The following is a 7,829-nucleotide window of genomic DNA, read 5'->3' as shown; positions in this document are numbered from 1 at the left end:
CCCCACCGCAAAGCATTGTTGTGAAGACGTACTGAAGTGGGAGTGTCAGAAACGGTAGGAGGTTCTTAAAGAGACAGAGGCCAATTTTAAGGCATTTAGATGCTATGATGCAAAGTCCAATTTATTTTTGATATATACAGAATTTTCATGACAGCTGAAGGTAACTTGATTGTGGTGTAGAATTGAACTATGTACCTGAAAAATACACAATTCCTCCCCCACCCCCTCCCTTAAAAAACTTGGACTGGTACTTTGCAGGCAGGAAAGGTTGGTCTTGGTCTGACTTCAACTTCCAGGTTCCTGTCAGAGGTCTAAGTATATACAGTCTTGGCACCCATCAGGTCACATGTGGGCTTGTAATGTTATATCAGAAAAAAATATTTTCTTCAGAGACTTCGTGTAAATAAACTGTACTATACAAATCAGCTGTCACATAACATAAATAGCTCATCATATCAGAAGACGTTTACTAATAATAAAGTAATTATAATCCTATTTATAAAAAATAGGATGCTGTGTGTGTGATCCAGAAGCCAATCAGGTGCAGATAATTCTAATCACATGTTGAGCTAAAACACTAAAACGGAAGAACTGTTTTGTAGATATATAATTTCTTCTGTCTGTGCGTATTTTATGTTGAACCTGATGCCATCAGCAGAAATTGAAATTTCATCATTAGTCTAAAACACTAAGAAAGATGGCTCAAAAGAAATACATGCTGGAACATTTCATCAGTAATCCGGTTCATCTGAGTAAAAGCTCTAAGGAAAGTCAGAGGAAATAGTTTAAACCTTCATCACAGTGTTTGTTAGAAATTTAAGAGTTACACACAGACCTATGAAACAAAGTTAAAATGTGTCACCATTATACAGTCATAAAAAATAAATATAGATGAACAATACACAACTTTTAAATAAATGACAAATTTTACTGTCTTCAACCAGGCTAGGCTAACAGCTAACAGCAAAGGCCCAATTTTGGCCTTGAAGTCCTGAGTATAGACAGTGTGGACACTACCCTTAACTTTATACTACGTTTTATCATGTTTCAGCACATAATAGTTCCAATTTAACAGAACATCGTTTCAAAAATAATCAAACTATTTCTTTAACATCGGAGTAAAATCTTAACAAAAAGTCCGTAAGATTGATCTGAATCACAGACTGAAGCTTTTAAATGGGTTCACGTTCCTTCTTCAGTTTTTGTTATAGCTGCAGTCATCCATCTCTGTCTCTGTCACTTGTTGTGTTCTTGACTCTGTTAATAAAAGACTATTTATTCTGTGTATATCAGACTCTACCTGAATCTCTGGAGGAAGAATGTGAGAAGAAGCGGATTGTTGTTTCACCTTAGTTTTGTGCAGCTTCTTCCTCATATTACCTCCTGTACATTATAAATAAAATGATTTTCAATCCAAAGTGTACACAGGTCAAGAAAGCTGTAAAAGAAATAGTAAAAAGAAAAAAAATATTCACATTTATATAAAAAAAGCTAGAGAAGCTTATATTATCATCTAATATGATGCTGACCTTCGTGTGCTGAACTGCTGAGCCAGCATTATTTCTTCATAGAACAGTGGGTGGAGTTTGGCAGCCAAATGTTATTGCTTTTTTAACACAGAGATGCCACCTGGAGCTGTCACCATCTCTCCTGCTACCTCTCCATGTTTCCTCCTTCAGTCAATCCTCTGAAGGAGGGAAGTGTAAAAACAGCTCTACAGGATRCTTTGGACTACCTGACAGGTGGCTCAAACAAGTCATGATTCAAACAAGGAACTTAGAATACTTCAACCCCMTCTTGTTTTGATCCTTTATGTGGTGTATTATCATGTCTAAAGTGGGCCTTTTGAGTTTTAGTCAGTAACACTGTCCTCTGATTGAAATCCCTCAACACCACCATAGTGGAGCACCATGAAACAGTACATCTGATTTTTCAGATCTGTACATCCAGGCTGTAATTTGTACAATGTCTCAACAACTGTTAATGTTAGTAAAATGACACTGGACCCCATCATACATGTTGACCTTTTTTTCCTATAAGCCATATTTGTCAAACCTAAGATCTTGAAGTTGGCATATCATGCATTTACTTTCTTTCTTCTTTTTCACATTTTAATCATTGAGGTCTGAAGYAGAACTGATTGGGCTGGAAAATATTATCTCCCAAAAAATATAAAGCTATCTTTGCAGCACCGGGAGAGACTTCAGTAAACTTTGCTTCACTCCTTTTAGCAGCTAACAAGTGGATTTTGTATATGTCCCCAATAAAGCTATGTAGAACATAAACTACWTGTCCCATAATGCATGTTGTTTTATGTTACCTGCAAAATAACAGCATTCCACCACTAGGTGCATTTTCACCAGCTAATTTGGCTGCAGCCCAGTTGTGTTGGGAAGTGGGAACTTCCCACTTACGAGTTGCAAACTTAAACTGGAAAGTCTTCTCTAGTGGGAATTCCCTGTTGAAAAGTGGGAGARCTCCAACCACACCGGTTCATAATCCTAGATGGCGGCTACTCACCAMAACTCAAGTGAATAAAACTCTCTTACTTTTACTTTTATCAGTCTTTCTGTATTTTTTGTTTCACATTTACTCAGTCAGACGCATAATACTTTTCAGGGTTTATGAGAGCATGTGTTAAAACAATGTTTATATGCAGGAAATACCACATAGAGCTCAGTTACTGTTTGTTAGCAATGTTCAGCTTTGGTAATGAGGAAYGTGATGTTTCGTGTTTAGTCAAAGCTGAACACAAAACAAAGTTACAACTGGTCYTTTGAGGGCAACATAAYGCTCAGTGGAAATGAGTTTGCACACCTGTATTACCTGACACTGTTTTTACTTTCAGAAGCATAAAAAACGATTACTTCCTGCAAGTTTTWTCAAAATCCATCCAGTGGTTTGTGCGATATTTCGTTAACAGACAAACAAACAGACAGGAGTAATTCCATATGTAAACCCTGGCCTTTCRTGGGTGATTTWAAAAAWKGRMYKRSSYKGKTWWKKTTKGGGSMARRAWTWTTKRMMRKYYTTTWTTTTTTTTCCCTCCTGCCTGCCTTTGGTTTATTCTGAGCTCTCCGTGGCTTTCTCTGCAGGCAAGAAATAAAACACAAGTTTCACAAAACGAGACACACGAGACAATTAAGTCCCACTGCTGAGAGACGGCAGAAATGATACACATTCATATTCATGGCACACCCAAATAAACAAGCCCAGGGTTTGCATGTGAGAAATCTCTCTGCCAAGCGATRATCTCGCCAAGTTTCAAGGACGAACCACGGAGAGAGAGCAGACTTCTGAAATTATTATGGGACAGATTCAATCACCATCTGAAGCCTAAAACGTGGAGACAGATGGGAACGAGGCCAAGGCTGCAAACATCACGTTGATGGAAATCTTTCGTAGAAGCGATGAAGCTGTTTGTTCCAAGGAGCTCAGGTCAAACTGCAGTCGGCTTCACTGACACAAACGGCTTTGCTGATTTGTAAACTCAAACAAGAAAAACACGCAAATCTAATTGTGAATATATAATTATTTTTGGAATAAACATGATGATCCATGACTGTAATCTGCAGACATAAATTCACTGGAGTGAGTGTGCATTTAGATTATGAGTTGRCAGCACTAATCTGAAACACTTCAGCTTGTTGCCTGTGGGTTTATGGCAGCTTTAGCAGCAAACAGATGTTTTACACGTCTTAGTTTCTGTCTAGTGATGACTAACAATAAAAGCCCGGTTTCTTTGATCAACTGCTAGCTTTGAGAAATCTAAATCTTGAAGTTCTAACGCCCAGACCTTATAGATTAGGGATGGGCAACTGGTGGTCCGCGGGCCACGAGACTTCTGTCTGGCCCGCCAAGCTTTTAGGAGCTGCTTCAGGGGGGCTTTTTAAAATGAAATTTTWAAAAAGTTTTATTTTTGGATGTAGAATATTTGTTCACAGAAATTCAAGGTGAACCTATCTTTGCTCAGAGCTGCAGTCTGCCACCACACTACAACACGTTGCACAAAGCTAAATATGAGAAGTTTACTGAAGTCGCAAGAATAAACAACRGCAACTTTTTATAAGAACCACAATCACGCAGGAGTTTGCGCTCAAAGCGTCTTATGCTGTTGCACTTCAGCTTATGAAGTGCAAGTGTTTAAGTAAACACTTAAAAGTGTTTACTTATTGCTTCACACATTCATATTTATTAAACAATAGAACCACTACTGTATATACATTTGAGCAATAAATATGTTAAGTTACTGAACTGYATGTTGGTTTCATAAACAAATAGTTAYATACACATTTTTAAAATGGCAATTTTATTATCTTTGGGTAAGTGTGCAGCACTGTGGCACTCTGGTACTGTCAACAAAAAAWTGTGGCCTCGTCCATCATTTAAGTTGCCCATCCCTGAGAGCAAGTGTGGTTGAGGAATTGGGAGAAAGGGGGCTTAAAGTATTGGTTGCAAAGAACGGGAAAATCGTATGAAAAATAAGACAATGATACTTCTTGAAGAATGCATATTGCTTGAAAAAAATTGAAATGTCACATGATCAATGTTTGTCAAATTGACGGAGATATAATCTAGTTTTTTTCACTAATGTGAACTGACTGTGGCAGCCATCTTGAACCCAAATTTTAATCCGTTGCCTCCAAATTGCCCCCAACAAGCTGAAGGTTTTTGTTATTGTTCACCTTTCAGTCATGAACTATGAATTAAATCCTGAAGAAAACACTGCAGCCTCCTGAAAACAGCCCAGTTTGGAGAAGTCACACACACACACACACACACACACACACACACACACACACACACACACACACACACACACACGAGCAGAACCGTTTTCTTCGAGAACCAACATGTGTCCAGAGGTTTGCACACATTTTCTTAACAGCAGCTGACACTTTCTTCTCGTCTGCCTTCATCCTCTTGCTTTTCATTTGCCATCGGCCCGTATGTTCTCGCTTGGTCAGAGTTCATCCCTCCTGCCCGTCTACATTTCCTTCATTGAGTCACAAACAGCGGGTGCGGCACTCAGCTGAACACAACCGTTGTTGGAGAAATCCCTTTCTGACACTCACTGATTTCATTACTTTTCATTTTATGATAAGGCATTACGTTATCTTGTTTGGAGAATTATTWCTCAAATATTATTCATGTAAAATACTTCCATACTGCAGTGGTTATTATAACTCCTGTGCTGCATCTGCTTTTCAGTCAGACAGTGAATGTTGCTGCATCAGTAACCATCTGCCTTCACACTCAACTGACGCATATTGTTATGGATGCAGTGCATAGACTGATACCATCTTAAAGTTTCACAGAATCCATGTTTTYGAGAGCAGCAGGAAGTAAAAACAGGTGAACAAGACATTGGGAGCATGAAAGGAAYCTTGTGAAATGTTCACTTTAATGAATATTTCCTACTTTATAATTCTGAGCCTCCTCCTCTCACCACGAAGTGWGTGAAAAATAAATGACTTGTCTGACAAGCATTCAAAGCTGCTTTAAATTAAAAGGTGGACGTGTGTTTTTGCTGGGGATCCACTGGAGGCAGGAAAGATGAGAAGGAACTTGTCCTCGAATTAAACTTATTATTTCCCCRCAAGCTGTGAGGGACGGCTCTAACGAAGACAGGAGGGTGTGCACAAAGGGACACCATTTATTTCATCTTCTGCTGGAAAAAGAAAACTAAAATTTGCAAGTAATGATGTAAAAGTTTCACATTGTTCCTTCAAAACGTATTTCATGGGATGTTCCTTGTGAAAATAAACTAAAAGCAACTTAAACCAAAATCCAGAGTTGAGCTTTATAAAAAAATTTGGTTTGTAGCTCAGAAGATGTAAAAGAAAGATGTAAAAGAAAGAAGAAGAAGAAGAAGAAGTAGAAGAAGAAGAAGAAGAAAAGATTCAACAAGGACGCTGAGTGCTTAATGTTTTTGCCAAAATTTGCTAAATCTGAAATAGAGCTGTTAAAGCTAAAGGCAGAATACAAGCTAAAAGCAGTTAAATGTTAACTAAAATTAGCAAAACTACCTAAAAGCTAAAGTAATATATAGGGCTAATTGTAAGCTTCAAGAAGTAACTAAAAGCTAAAGTAGCAAACTGTTAGCTAAAATAGCAAAATACTAGCAAACAGCTAAAATTATTACTAAGCTTCAACAAGTGAAAGGTTACAAAAAGTATAAAAATTGTAGCTAAAAGTTGCAAAAATAATATGTTGATCAAAACTGAGTCTTGCTWGCTAAAAGCAGCAGAATGTTATGTAAAAGTAACAAAAATGCTAGYTAAAATAGCAAAACACTAGCAAACAGCTGAAGTATTAAAATCATTACTAATATTTAACAAGTAAAAGGTTACTAGAAAGCATGTAGAAAAATAGTAGCTAAAAGTTGCAAAATATGTTGAGCAAAACTGAGTCTTGCTAGCTAAAAGCAGCCAAATGTTGTGTGAAAGTAGCAAAATGCTATCTAAAAGCTACAGTATTAAAAGAATAAGAGTAAGCTTCAAGAAGTAAAAGGTTACTTGAAAGCTAAAAGTAGCAAAGCAATATGTTGATCAAAACTGTTAAAATGCCATCCCTTTTCAGCTTAATATAATTTTAGTTTTAAAACTGTGGTATGACACTGCAGGAAACATGCATTCCTACAATGAATACTTGGCCTTTAACGGCTTTAGAATTTATKTTCCTTCTTCCTCCAGTTTTCCTATAAATGTGTAAGTAAATATTTATTTGTTAAACCAACATACAGTTCAGTAACTTAGCATATTTAATATTGAAATGTATGTATATTAGTGGTACTATAGTTTAATAAATATAAATGTCTTGTTAGACCTCCTGCTTCTCAGTCCAGTTTTTCAGCTTGCACTGATATAAACTATTATTGATTGTACTATTAACGCACAGACTGTAACAGGAAGTGGATGAAATGGTTTTTGTGAGAATAGTGCTAAACCTGGTCAGATAATTAAAAACTGAAGATTTAATAGGAACTTCTATTGTTCAGTTCAGAGTTACAGCCTAAGTGGAAGCAGAAGCCTGTTTCAGCCTGGTCAGAAAATATGGAGGTCATGAAGGACAGAGCTTAATGAAGACCTGAGTCTGTGATGAGCCATGAAAAGTTTCATATGACAATCAAGAACAGGACACTCCCAAAGAGGACTGATTTTGTTTGATGGACTTACTGAAAAATTAGATTACACTGAAATGTTTTTTTGTGCACATACCCGAGAAATTTGACAGACCTGATATTAAATCCATTACCAGAGGAAGAAAATTATGTAAGAAAAAGAAAATGCAGCTAATATTTGCRCATCATGCGTTCCTGTTTGTGCTGACTGAAGTTTCAAAAGGAAATGCCGCACTGAGAACTGATTTCTTTTTCTGACTGAGGTTCTGTTGGCCCACATCTCTTTTTATCTCCAACTCTTTATGAATTTCAGATTGCATTAATTTTTTATTTGCCAGTTCTTTCAAGTACACTTCGCTGCAGCATGCAGAACGGGGCRGTGACAGACCTTTCCGTCAGTCCCATACCTTATATGGAAATGGGACTATTGCATTCCGGAAATGAAGGGGGCGCTAGTGACACTATTTTCCATCGAACACTATCAACATTAACAATACAAATTTTACAGTAAGGAAATGGCTACACAATAACGTGTTATGTCACGTGGTATGTCCCTTTTTCATTTTCAAATCTTTATTAAATCTTTGTTGTTTTTGGATATTAAAATTATATTACAGTAACAAACTAACCTTAGGCATTAAACCTGTGAGGTTAACCTGAGGGTGTAAAGGTGGAATCTTCCATTCCCTCTCCCACACTGTTTTGG

This window comes from Austrofundulus limnaeus, unplaced genomic scaffold (genome assembly GCF_001266775.1).
Source record: "Austrofundulus limnaeus strain Quisiro unplaced genomic scaffold, Austrofundulus_limnaeus-1.0 Scaffold1, whole genome shotgun sequence".
In the NCBI taxonomy this organism is placed as follows: Eukaryota; Metazoa; Chordata; class Actinopteri; order Cyprinodontiformes; family Rivulidae; genus Austrofundulus; species Austrofundulus limnaeus.
This window is presented reverse-complemented; position numbering follows the sequence as displayed.